Here is a 14,931-nt window from a genome sequence, read left to right on the forward strand (position 1 = left end):
ATGTGTTAGCATACGGTATTTGTCTTTCTCTTTCTGACTTACTTCACTCTGTATGACAGACTCTAGGTCTATCCACCTCATTACAAATAGCTCAATTTCGTTTCTTTTTATGTCTGCCCCTTCTTAACTCCTTTTTTGTCCATTCATTGAACCCAAGGCTAGAAATTAAAGGAGAAAAAGCTGAGAAGTTGTAGAATGGTAATGAGATCAAAACATATAGTAATCACCAGCATTTGGGATGTTTATTGTTCTATCAGCCTGGGTCCCTGAGCAAAGACCCTCTGTTGAGGGTCATTTTCGTGCTTTAAAAAATTAATCCATTTTATCATACATATATAGACCTAGGCAGTATATTGTTTTGGCTTTTGAACTTTATAAAAAGTATATCCAAAAAAAAAAAAAAGGGCTTCCCTGGTGGCGCAGTGGTTAAGAATCCACCTGCCAATGCAGGGGACAGGGGTTCGAGCCCTGGTCCGGGAAGATCCCACATGCCGCAGAGCAACTAGGCCCATGCACCACAACTACTGAGCCTGTGCTCTAGAGCCCACGAGCCATAACTACTGAGCCTGCATGCCACAGGCTGGATCCTGTGAGCCTAGTGCCCGTGCTCCACAACAAGAGAAGCCAGTGCAACAACAAAGAGTAACCCCCCGCTCGCAGCAACTAGAGAAAGCCCGCGCACAGCAACGAAGACACAGCGCAGCCAAAAATAAATAAATTATAAAGAAAAAAAAAGTATATCATACTGTATAGATTCTCCTGGAACTTGCTTTTTTTCAACCTAGTTCATCTATGTTCTTATTTATAGCAGTGATTGTTTAATTACTGTACAATATTGTACTGTATAAACATCTCAATATTTTATCCATTCAACTGTCATTGACATTTGAGTTGAGTTCAGGTTTTTTGCTACTGTGAATTATGCTACTATAGTCATTCTTGCACAGGTCTACTAGCATACATTTGCAAGAATGATGAGAGAAATAAAAATGAAAACAATAAAATATCATTAGGTATAAAATTATTTGAAATGTCAGAAGTGAAAAGGTCTATCAAGATCAAGGTTTGGAGTGATGAGCAGCAATTAGGATCTTGTTTACATTGCTGATAGGAGTATAAGTACCAACACCATTTAAAATAACTCCGCATTATCGTTAAAGCTGAACATTGGCATACCCTGTAGCACATCTCAATAAATGTTGAATGAATATCTGAATGGGTAAGTAATCACTCAGAGAGTTAGTTAAGATTATTTCAACCTCTTTTTCAAGTTTGTCCCTTTTCCGTCTCCTAGTGACTTTTCCATAATCATGGATTTCGATGCCTGGCCCATTTTCCTCTCTGCTTCATGTCCTGCACCATTTAGGTTACTTCAATTCCCAAATGGATGACCCATCCAACACGCTAGTCTCCTCTTTACATGACATCAGTTATGAGGACTAAACAAGCTAATTAGTCCAAAGTACTTAGAACAGTGCCTAGCACAGAGTGTTACATAAATGTTCATTATTGTTGTATTTCCTTCAGCGCTCTTCTAGAAAAATATGACAATGGTATATAATTTACGTGCTCTTGGTTCCTTGGCCAAATATATTTGTATACCCATTTCCATTGCATTTTTATTTGGGGCCAAGATATTTGTTTTCCTAGCATACTTTTCCAGATTTTCCAGTGGAAGTCCCGCAGAGTGAAAGATCAAATGTCCATGAGCTCTGGATCTGCCCAAATCAACCATTATTCAAATAAGTCACACCTCCTTTTCCATTCCTTTGGAGGGATAGTTCCACTCTGATGTTACCTGCTCATGGTCATTACAAAACCTAATGAAATCTGGACTTCACCCCTTGGAGCCAGGCCTGTACCTCCTTTAGTGAACTTCATCTCCCCTTAGAGTTCTGACTTTATAAATTGTCCAGGTGTATCAGTCATTTCTACATTCTCCCCTTCAATCACACTGCCACCTTGAAACTTACTGAACAATGCTCAGAACAGCTTACTCTGATCTTATTCTTTTCTTCCTCCAACCATCCAAAATTTCTCTACCGGCTTGTATAGCTGTCCCAGTCATCAAAGGCAAGTTCCTCTACTGACTTTACTATTGATTCCTTTTGTATAGCTTTAAGAGAACTGCTGAAAACTTTCCTCCTTTGTCAGGATCAAACATGTGTTAGGCATTGCTATTTTGGGATTGAAAGCATGTGTAATTGGCCCTGGAGTTTACCAACTAGATTCTCTCTAAGCCAGGAAGGACTTGGAGAGCATAGCAAAGATTTAGATGCAGTGGCTTCCATACTGATTATGTGAGCCATCAAGCACAGTCTTTCATTTTTATCTCCACCAGGCAGAGGTCATCAAAACAAGTCAACTTCCAGGGTCTGTGAGAGGACTGTGTCCCAAGCAGCCTGGATATATTGTTTACAGGCTTCTGGGAAAAGGTTTGGAATGGGATATGGGGAGGGGTGGTCTCATAACATTGCCAGGAGACAGCTTGCTCAGTCAGGAACTATAGCATAAACTGGTAAAAAGAGAACAGAAAGAAAAGTGGATGAGTAAGAAGAGTGGAAAACAAGAATCAGATAACAAGGGCTGGAAAGGGGTCACACACTAGACCATGCATGCCTTAGAATTATTAAATTTCAGAACTGAAAGTGACCTTAGGGCTTGTCTACTTTAACCAGCTCACTTTACAGTTAGGAAAATTTAGCTCATAGGGGTGAATGGATTTGTCCAAGGTCTTAGAGCTGTCAGCTGGATGGAAAATCCAGTTGTGGGAAATCAAATTTTTTGTTTATATCAAGAAGTTTATCATAAGATGCAAAAATGCTTCCTATATTGAAAGTTAAAATAATATGATAATGTACTATTATAAGATCATAATAAAATTAAATTAAATTAACCAAGAGTTAACGTCGTTCCCCTGATCGAGATCCCATGATTATTATACATAGGCTTTAATCATTAGTGGCAGTTTTCTCTGGTACAAGGAATTAAAGGTATTTTTTTTCCTTCTACTCTTCTGTATTTTCATCATAATCACATATTCCTTTCACAGTCATTAAAAAAATGTTTTACCCATTTGATTTAGAGTTATTGGTCCCCATTGGGTTGTTCAGAAGGGAACAGTAAATTAGATAGTCTAACATCTCATTTTACGATATGGGAAAATTGGCAAATTTCTTTTGGTTGCTATTTTTAGGAAGGTACCATTTAAACATTTTGTTCCACAAAGATTCTCAGATACCTGTTCTGCTCTCCAGTTTCCAAAGCACTAATACACAGTAATCTAGGAGCTAGAACAAATTCCCATGGGAAAAAATTCCTCTATATGTCAGTCATGTCAAAAACACAGACCTGGAGGGGAGGGATAAATTGGGAATTTGGGATGAACATATACACACTACTGTATGTAAAATAGATAAACAAGGATAGTACGGGGAACTATATTCAATATCTTGTAATAACCTATAGTGGAAGAGAATCTGAAAAAGAGTTTTTATATGCATATGTATAACTGAATCACTTTGCTGTACACTTGAAACTAACACAACATTGTAAATCAACTAGACTTCAATTTAAAAAAATTTTTTAAAGACACAAACCTAGGAGGATTCTAGAAAGATGGTGTGTTCAGTTCCAGACCACCCCAACAGAGCGAGTTACACGAATGTTTTGGTCTCCCAGAGCATATAAAAAAGTTATGTTTATACTATACTGTAGTCTATTAAGTGTACAATAGTATTATGTCTAAACAAAGTACATAGCTTAATTCAAAAATACTTTATTGATAAAAAACATTAGCCATCATGTGAGCTTCAGCAAGTCATAATCTTTTTGCAGTAGTAACATCAGAGATGACTGATCTCAGATCACCATCACAAGTATAATAATAATGAGTCCGAAATATTGAGAGAATTACCAAAATGTGACACAGAGACATGAAGTGAGCAAATGCTTTTGGAAAAACAACACCAGTAGACTTGCTTGAGGCAGGGTTGCCACAAATGTCCAATTTGTATAAAACACAATATCTGTGAAGCACAATAAGAAAACGAGGTGCACCAGTAACAAAATATATATAGTCTGTATAATATAGTGTATAATACATAGAATTATATATAATACATTTTTCTAGTTTAATTGTGATATTGACATGTAACAGCTTTCAAGTGTGCAGTGCAGTATTGTCAACTGTACACACTATGCTGTACATAACATCTCCAGGACTTACTTATCTTGTAATGAAGTTTGTAACTTCTGGCCACCTTCACCAATTTCTCCCACCATTCACCCCCCAACTCTGGCAACCACCAACCTGTTCTCTGTTTCCATGAGTTCGTTTTTTTTTTAGATTCTACATACAAGTGAGATCATATGGTATTGGTCTTCCTCTGTCTGACTTATTTCACTTAGCACGATGCTCTCAAGGGCAACAACCATCACAATGCCCTTCCTCTCCCGTCCCTCTACTTGTTGCTAGAATTCCCATTGTCCTTTTTTGTTTTTTGTTTTTGCGGTACGCGGGCCTCTCACCGTTGTGGCCTCTCCCGTTTTGGAGCAAAGGCTCCGGACGCGCAGGCTCAGCGGCCATGGCTCACGGGCCCAGCCGCTCTGCGGCATGTAGGATCCTCCCGGACCGGGGCACGAACCCGTGTCCCCTGCATCGGCAGGCGGACTCTCAACCACTGCGCCACCAGGGAAGCCCCCCATTGTCCTTTTGATCCATCCAGTTGAAGGTGAGCTCTAACCCCAGCTTTCAAGACAGCCATGAAGCCTGTGAATAGAGTCGGTCTCCACACACTGACCCCAGGTTGCCCTCCTTACTCAGGTGTTGTCATGGTGATCCACCCTCTATTCCCTGCTAGAACCTTCCTTCTGTCCTGTGTTACCCGTCAGCTCCTCCAGCATCAGGGTTAGACCCTCTTAACTTCCCACAGACCCAAGTACTTCATACATCTTTCCCAGCGGGAAATCTCAGTACACCATTCTGCACCTCTACACTCCAACACGTGAGCATTCCCGTGACAACGTCCTGATAACAGTACTTTCGTTACACTGACGTTAGTGTTAACATGTCAGACAAAAAAAAGCCGCGATAAGTCACTAGAGACATTTAGGGGCAAATTACTCTGTTTAGCAGAGTAACACTGGATGTCAGACCAGAGCATGGCGGAGGGGGCATGAGCGCAGCAGGACTTAGTTTTCCTCCATGTTCTTGCCGGAGGAGTGGGATTGCTCACTGCATGTGGCTCTTGGTTACACCTGCTTGGTAGGGAAGAAAGAGTTGAATCTAGAGGGAGACCTGAATTCATTGCTAACTCACTCTGTGGCCCTGGACCCAGTTCTTAATGCATCTACCTGGGCCTTGTTTTCCTCATCTGCAAAATGGGGAAGTGAATATCTACTCCATGAGATTGTTGTCTAAAGCACCATGGCATATAATAGAGGCTCAGAAAATGGTTACTCACAACCAGTGTCCTTGTTCTAAGACTCCATCCTTGCTGTCCCCTTCTGAAGCACGGGGGAGAAGTGAGCACACATGATTGGGAGGGCCTTGGACAGACTGGGTGTGGTGTCCACATTCAGAGAAACACCCTGGGGTGTGGCAAGCCTCTTGCTTTCCTTTCCCCAAATCACTACCCCCACCGGCTTCCTGCAGCTTACACCACTCTGGGGTGACCTCAAAGCTTCCTGCCAGCATCCTCGCCCCTCCCTGAGTCCTCCCAGGGCAAACATGTCGGCACTTGGTGTTCAGAAACAAAGTTTTGAGGCCCATCCAGGTGCAGCCAATGGCCATAAAACTCACTTGGCCTGAAACCACATTTGGCAATCAGGGAGCATCAGAAGGTATGCTGCAGAGACGTGCGATTCAGGGAAAGAAATCCCCTTTCTCCCTTTCCTTTTTAATTTATTGTATTTGCAGAATGCCAACCATAATTGCTTAATAATTATATTCATGGACCAATCTCTTCCTGCCCCAGACCTCCCCACACTCATGCTTTCAACTTTTGATATTCTTGAGCAACATTTATGTCCCCACCCCATACATCAAAGTTAAGAAGGCAAGCCCTCCGGGTTCCATCATGCCTCTCGGGTTATTCAAGCTGTTCCTCTGGTTATACTCATGGACACAGGAAACCAGCCCCTCTTCTGCTGTGAGGACCAACACTGTGTCCAACTGAGTCTTGCTTGGCCTCCCTCATTCAATCCCCTTGTGTTCCTCATCTGCTGTGGTCAGCCCAGCCTGTGTGGTACTCAGCTGACCCCTCAGGCTGACCGTGGGCCTACCACGTGGGTCGGCAAAGCTTTTCTGTAAAGGGCCAGATAGTGAATATTTTAGGCTTTAGGAACCAAGAGACAAAATCAAAGGTACTACAATCATGTAGATACTTATGCAACCCTTTCAAAGGTAATAATTTTTTACTTTTATTAATTTCAATTTTTGGTCCTGAAGGTTCTATTTGATTGTCCAGTTGGCCCAGTCATTTTCAATAATCTCTTATTCTTTACTCATCCATTTGATAGCATCTTTCTTTGATAAGCATATTAAATATACTTCAATTTATTCCATAATCAATAACCGAATAGCTGAAGCGTCTGCCAGGCTGTACCTGTTGTCTGTTGTTTATGCTGGTTCTCTCTCATGAGGCCTTGTTTCTTCAAGTGCCCTGTGATCCTTTTTTTTCAGTTGTGAACTCCAGTTCCGTGGAATTTTACATCTGGGCATCGGTAAGGTCTATGATAAAAGTGATTCCTTCAGTGTGGACTTGATTTGTTTCTAGACTGAGAAACTTGGCCCCATTAAAACAAACTATCAGCTAGGGTTTTTCAAACTACAGGGAAAGTGTGAAGTTGGCTGCAAGCCTGCAAAAGGTTAACAGGTGGTCATAAATTCTCAGTTTCTTCCTCCTGTTATCCAGAGCCTGTTAACGCAGGCAAGTTTCCTTTCTATCCTCTTCAGTGGGGAAATGGAGTCGCAGAAGTTCCTGTTTTCAACTGTCACCGAGGAGATATCCTTTGGGGTTAAAGTACGTTATAAGAGGGTCTCTGATCTGACTTCTCATGTTCCCTGGACTTTGTCTCTCGTAGACTGTGCAGATATTAAAACCAAGTCTCTGGGTCACTTGAGGGTAGAAAGATACCCACAGGGGAGCCGTCAGCTTCATCATTCTCTTATGTCTCTGCTTCCTCATCTGTTCATTTATTTTGCCTCTTACTTTGCAATCAGCAGAGTGATACATTTTGAAAGATTTAAAAATAATTTTTTTAACAAATTTTTTATTGAAGTATAAGATTAAAAAAAATTTTAATTCATAAATTGTAGGTATTTTAAAGAAGAAAACTTTTAGGATATCCAGGTCCCCCTGTGACGTCTTGTATATTTTTGGAAAGCTCTAATCTCCCCAAAATATGAATTCAGTGGTATCAGCATTCCAGAGGCTCCCTAGCAGTCCCACCTATTTTCTCTCTTCCCTATGTGACTGACTGTATCTGGCTATGACCTTGACTTGGGTACTTCTTTCCTGGCTAGGATTCCTGTAAGTTGTCACATTTCTCTTTCGACTCCTGTTCATTCTCTCTTTTTTCTGTTTTTAAATGTTCATTTGTTTCCCGGTTAAACCAGTTTTCAGTGTTGATATTTAATACGTCTGCTCTTAATAAACCCTGCAGGGTGTTTCTATCTGTGCAAACAGAAGAAAGTCAAATAAATGGGCCTCACAACTGCCGCTTGAATGAGCTGCCTATGATCCCAGGGCCCTTTGGTTCCGTAGCATGCGTGCTCCTCTCCACTTTCTTTTTAAAGTCTTCCTGCACCTCATCAGCAGCCTCCTATGGCCAAGAGAAGATACTCATATTCCCTTAAATTATCAGAGCAAGTTCTTGGTTATTTACATGTAAATGAATTGAATCAACTTTTTTGTTTTCTTCTTCTTGAATAGAAACTCATTACAGGATGAAAATATATAGGGAGAGGCAAGTGGACACACTTCTACTTGCTTTATTTGCCTCACTGGAGCTGAATAGCTATTATTTTTTGAAGTTAGTAGCTCTTAAATTTTGGAATATATTTCTGTTCCCCAATAATATTATCATGAAAATCAATATTTCTAAGTAACATCATCATCTTCATTAGCACTTACAAGGATATTCTATGTGCCAGGCACTGAACGGATTCCTCTATATGCACAGATCATTTAATCTTTACAACCACCATATGAGGTTTATTACTACTACTACTATTTTTATTATTTTACAAAGGTAGAAATGCAAGTTCAGAGAAGTTAACTCACTCAAGGTCACAAACACACAGCTTGTAAGTGGTGCAGCAGAAACTCAGAACCCAGCATGTCAGACTCCCAAGTCCACTCAATAGTCAACATTCCAGCAATATTTACAGAGTGCCTGCTAAACCCAACCATGATTCTAGGCACCAGGTACACAGCGGTAATCAAAACAGACTCAGTGCCTAGAAGAGCTTACAGTTGAGTGGAGGAGACATAGTAAACAAATAAACAGGGCAATTTTTTAAAAATAAATGTATTTATTTATTTTTGGCTGCGTTTGGGTCTTCATTGCTGCGCGCGGGCTTTCTCTAGTTGCGGCGAGCAGGGGCTACTCTTCGTTGCGGTGTGCGGGTAGAGCACAGGCTCAGTAATTGCGGCGCACGGGCTTTGTTGCTCTGTGGCACATGGGATCTTCCCGGACCAGGGCTCAAAACCCTTGTCCCCTGCATTGGCAGGCGGATTCTTAACCACTGCGCCACTGCTCCGCCAATTTTGTTTAGTGAATGGATTTTTCATGGAAATCATGAGTGCTAGATTTTGTTACGCCTCATTTAGCAACAACAACAACAAAACCCCCTGAAACTCCCCAAAATGAAATTGGTCAAAGATCACAGTCCAAAGAAGTAGGCCAATGGTATTGAAACAAAGATCAGCTTCAAATGTAGATCATTAATGGCACATGACAATTTTCTTGGCAGGGAAGACTTTCTAAGGTATCCTGAAGATGAGAGAATAGGAAAAAGGGAATACAATCAGCAAAATCCTTAAAAAGAAATGGAAACAAAGAAGAAGACAAAGTCAATTGAGCACATAAAATGAATTGCACAGCCTCAGCCTGCTACCATCCTGGCCTGGAGAAAGATGACGTAGAGTGAAGATCAACAGAGGAGAAACAAGTCTCTGAAAACTGGGTAACTTGCTGCAAAAGATTTCCAAAGAAAGCAACGTAAAATAAACTTGGGGAGGAAAAGTCACCGAAATACCTTCTTAAGAACTCTTTTCACACAGCAGAAGTGCAGAACATGCTGTGGCTTCCACCTCAGCACTTCTGAGCAGTTGTGTCCATATTTCCACAGTTACACAGAACACGTTTATATCTAGGATTAATCCCAACAACTGAGACAAATAATCCTTGACAACAAATCATAGGAAAGTTTTAGGGCCCAAGTTCCACAAGTGGGGACTATGGGGGATCAAAGCAGACTGTGTTTGATCTTTTTGTCTTATATCCTAGTAAACTGGACAAGAGGACAGCAATGTAATTGCGATGATTGTCAAAAATAACTAAATCAGAATCTCTGACGACGGGGTCCGGACATCAATACGTTGGACGTACTGGGTTGATTCTAAATTCTAAATGCAGCCAGGGTGAAGAACTCTTGGCTTCAGAGAAAGAGCTGGAGGGTTGGAGTCAAGGAACTGGGTTTGAATCGCAGCTAGAAGGTACCAGCCTTGAGACCTTAGAGTGAGTTCCTCACCTCACTCATTCTGTTTCCTCATCCACAAAATTGAGCACATATACCTTATGAGCTCTTGTGAGTATTCGATGGGACTTTGTAAGCCAAGTATCTCATGGTGCCATTAAAGTTGGGGAGAGTGGGTTTTGCACATAGCCCAGTAACAGTAAATACATGTCAGATTTGAGTGATTTTGCTAATGGCCACCCATTCAACTGTGCCTGGGTAATTAAGAGATGCCAGAATGACTTATTTCTTCTCCCATCACAGACACACACACACATACACACACACACACTCAACACATTACACACACACACACACACACACTCAACACATTACACACACACACACACACACACACACAAGGCAAAAGTATCCAAAGGAAGCTGCAAATAATTTCTAGTTGGGGAACAAAGCACCCAGGACCAGGGGAAAGGAAGAAGAGGGAAGTAAAATATGGTCGTGAAGGGCTGGATGAGGCACTACAATATCTCAACGTGCTGACAAGGCAGGCTTAGAACAAGAGATGAGGAACTGACATCTTAGAAAGCCAGACAATACCTCAGCCTGAGAGTAGGACATACATTTGGCTTGGGACACTAGAAAGAAGAACCAAATGAGTTAAGACATTTCTCCAAAGGAAGACTGGGATCCATCCTGCATTTTTATGTTTCCAAATGATATGTAACTGATTCCTTTATAGAGTCCTTATTGTCTGTAGCAAAGTGGTTGCTGCTAAACTCAAGCTATGTAGTCTGAATGTATTTCAGTGTTTCCAGTAGTAACAGCTAACAATTACTGAATGTTTTCTATGGAGCAGACACTCTGCTAAGCCCTTAATGTGCGTTCAGAGGACAGAAGGTAGATAGTGACTACAGAATAGATACCCTTGTCTTCTTACCATTTCACAGCTAAGCATGATTTGAGAGTGGGTGGTTTGCTAAGGCACACATGGTTAGGCTAGTGATGGGAACACAACACGGTCTGGTCCTCTGATTCCAAAGCTAAGGCTCTTAGGATCTGTGCTCATACCTGCTGGTGTGACAGTCCCTTTACTAATCAACAAGAATTTACCAAGCAACTTCTTTGAGGAAGAAATACTGGGGGATGCAAATGTGACAAGCTTGCTATCGTCACATCTTGTACCTTTCAGTGAAGGATCCAGAAAAGTGCACAGCTATCTGTTAAAAAGTTAAAACACACACACGCACACGTACACACCCAATACAGGATGCTCAGTTAAATTTTAATTTCAGATAACCGACAGAAAAATTTTAGCGTTAAGTATTCCCCCTATTATATCTAGGCCATAATTATACTAAACAAATGTACTCATTGTTCATCTGAAATTCAAACTTCACTGAGTGTCCTGTATATTATCTGGCAACCCTGCTGTGTGATAGGTTGCATGGCAGAGATTCAAAGTAGAAATTCAGAAGAGAGAGAGCTCTGGGAACAATTAAAGCCAAGATATAAAAAAAGGTGAAGGGCTTCCCTGGTGGTGCAGTGGTTGAGAGTCCGCCTGCCGATGCAGGGGACGCGGGTTCGTGCCCCGGTCCAGGAAGATCCCACGTGCCGCGGAGCGGCTGGGCCCGTGAGCCATGGCCGCTGAGCCTGCGCGTCTGGAGCCTGTGCTCCGCAACGGGAGAGGCCGCAACAGTGAGAGGCCCGCGTACCACAAAAAAAAAAAAAAAGGTGAAGAGATAGAACACTGAGATAACTCCAAAGAAAGATCACACCTAGTTGTGCAGTTAAGGAAGAATTGGGAATTCCCTGGCGGTGCAGTGGTTAGGACTCCACATTCTCGCTGCCGAGGGCCCGGGTTCAATCCCTGGTCAGGGAACTAAGATCCCACAAGCCATGTGGAACGGCCAAAAAAAAAAAGGAAGGGCTCACAGGCGGCATTGGCACTTGATCTTAGAGGTGAATAGAGTTTGCCTTTATGTGAAGGAGCAGAGATGGCATTTCAGGCCAAGGCAATGGTGTGAGTAAGGGCATGGAAGAGGGGAAAAGTCAAGTTATAGCTCCATCTAGTTAAGAACAGTGAATCGAGCTGGATTAGGAACCAAGTTTTTCTGTTTCCAGAGCCCATGCCTATAACATTCTACCACTGAGAGGAGACCTAGGTCACACAAGGTAGAAGCCAGGGACAACGGTTGGCTGGGAGCAGACTGCCCAGGGACTAGAACGCCAGGCTGAATCCTGTGGGCTTAAATAAGAATAACTCAGTATGAGGAAAGATGCAACCATCCAAGACCACTAACGTGCCCAAGCCATAGCTAACAGAGGGATTCCAGGACCTTTGGGACTGAGGGTCAGGAGAGAGGCAGGGTCACAAAGCTGTCTGTCCCCACCACCTCAAGCTCATTCACTGCATGGACATCCTCAGGACCTGTAACTTGGTGTGACTGGAGACCAAGCAGTCCCATGGCATTTTATTGGCCAAAGATGCATTTGGCTTCAACTAAATATCGGTATTCCAGGCACCGCCTCCATTTTGCACTTATTTTTACCAGAAAAGCTACCACAGTGGGCTCTCCGTTGTAAGTCAGAGAAAAAGAATAAAGCTGTTTAACAAGCTCGTCCGTGATTGTGCTGACTCTGAAAATGCTTTTCTGATGAGTAGCTGGGTCATGACAACAGTCATTCTAACCTCATCTTGGCTACAAAAAATGCATCTTTTCACCCAATTGTTCTAGGGATTCAGATGCAGACATTATCCTGCTTCCCATACCCCTTTTAGAGATGAGGAAGTCAACTCTAAAAGATAATGGTTCTGTTCAAGTTCATGAAGCTGTCTTTGGGAGGAAAAACACAAGCCAAGGCCAGAGCTCTGTCCACTGTGCTGCCTCTCATTATAAATATTTGTGCAACAGCTGGCCCAGGAGAGGGCACACTCTGGGATTTAGGTACAGCACATCTAAGGACAGAGCTCTGGGGACTGAATTTAGGGTTTTTTAGAGCCCTCCCAGGCCCAATCTTCTGCTAACCAAACATTCTTAATTCTCCTTCCCAGCATCCCTGGGAGACCCGGGAGGTTGAGGTACAGTGACCTAAAGTCCCTGAGAGCTGGATTTTCTAAGTGTGGGTTGAGATATTACAGAGGACTTGTCAAGACACATGGAGACATTTCTTCCACCCACTCTTTAGCCATTCATCAGTCTGATTAACCCCTTTCCTTTCTGGGATTTAGCCTCCAGCCTCATGACTCATCCGTCAACCCCAACTCTCTCCTATATGGAAAGCACCACCTCCCTTAGTTATGAAATAGTGAGTAAATAAGGAAAACAACTAAGATATCAGAACACCATAGGGACGTCTGTACCACTCAAACTGATTAGAAGGTGATGGCCTGGGAAATCTAAATTGAAAGAAAGCGTGGAGCCCTTGTCCTTTCCTAGCACTCTATGGCAAGAGAAGGCAGATGCTGAATTAGGAAGGCTGTGTCCTCATTCACACTCCTCTTCCAATTCGTTGTGTGATCTTGGGTGAGTCACTTCCGGTGAGCATTCGTCTCCTCCTCTGGACCAATGTACGAGGCAGCTCACTCTGTGAAGTTCTATAGCATCATGTGAGAGTGCCGGATCTGGCATCACACAGCCTGAATGCATAACACTGGTTCCACCAGTTGTTAGAGAGATGAATCTGGGCAAAATACTTAGCTTCTCTGGGTCTCATTTTTCTTATAAATAAAATAAGGATGCTAATAAGGTCACCATCCTTAGACTTATTGTAAGGATTAAATGACATAATATGAATTATGCCCTTAGCACAGTGCCTGTCACATAATTAGCACTTAATAAATGTTAGCTATTGTTGTTACAGGTTAGTGATCCTCAAAGTGTGGTCCCGGGACCAGCAACTTCAGCCTCAGCTGGGAACTTGTTAGAAATGCCAATGCTCAAGCCCATCCTAGACATTGTGTACCAGAAACTCTAGGGGTCTGGAACACAGCAGTCTGTGTTTTAACAAACCTTCCAGAGGATTCTGATGCCACATGTTAACGTTTGAAGAACCATGGGCCTAGATGGTTCTAAGATCCCTTCCAGTTCTAGAATTCCATTATTTCCTTCAAGTGTATACATCTATCCAAGGCCCAAGGAAATCATTATTATTCAGCCATGTTGTTCCACAAACATTTATTAAATCTCTCTTTATACTGGGACCTGGGGATAAAAAGAAAAACAAGACATAGCCTAAGGCCCAAAGTAGTTTCCAGTTCATCTCATGACAATTTATACGTTGAAAATCGTTATTTGTACAGTTTTCTGTATTTTTTCATGGATACTTGAGGTTCACTATAAGAAAACAATATCTTTCTTTTAAAAAGTATTTTCTTGTAGTTACAATTTAAGGAAGATGTTAGCTAAGTGACCTTGAATCTCAGTTTCTTCAATTCTGGAACAGGATTAATAATATCTCACTAATTTGTTGTGAAGATTAATATGATAAAATGTGATGACATGTATGAAATGACATAGCTGGTTACAGATGCCCAGTAATAATCAGTAGATCTCAATTTGAATGTAGTTTATAACTAAGTATTGTTGATGAGCATTGATTTGGCTTTATGGTATATATTATTGATATACAAAGTAGAGGAAAAATAGATCAATTCATGATACGTTGAAATCTAGCTCCTGAAATTTCTAAAAAGTGTCGTCATTTTCACTTTCTTTTTTCTAGAATTCAGGCAACTAAGACCCTCAGAAGGAACTTTGTACTTCAGAGATGTCAGAGAACTAGCTGGTGTCTATCCAAAAGGACTTCTGATTAACCAGACAGATGAGTTTCACCCCTTTTGTTTAAAATCCAGAAGCTACCCAGAGCTTGAACTGGAAATGAGGTTCCTTGCAGTTTCCAAAATTCAATTCGACAAATATCAGAGAGCGTGATGGACTGCCTTTGAAGTCCGCAGCTCCTTCAATGAAGAGGGCTCACTCAGAGCCTGAAAACTTTCTACACGCGGGGAGAAAGAGAGCAACAATCAATCTGTTGATCTGAAGCATTGTGTCTGCTTTTTGTTTATCCACCAGAGCTACTAAAGAGTGTTTTTCTTGAAAGTCTGATTCAGGTAGAGATTTGAAATGTGAACCAAGATTTCACTGTGCCAATAAGTACCAGACAGGGAGGAAAGGTCTGCTAAAAGGTTAGTCTGTCACCTTATCTACAGATGGGGACATTCCTGC

The sequence above is a fragment of the Lipotes vexillifer genome, unplaced genomic scaffold, assembly GCF_000442215.2.
Source record: "Lipotes vexillifer unplaced genomic scaffold, Lipotes_vexillifer_v1.1 scaffold147, whole genome shotgun sequence".
Taxonomy (NCBI): Eukaryota; Metazoa; Chordata; class Mammalia; order Artiodactyla; family Lipotidae; genus Lipotes; species Lipotes vexillifer.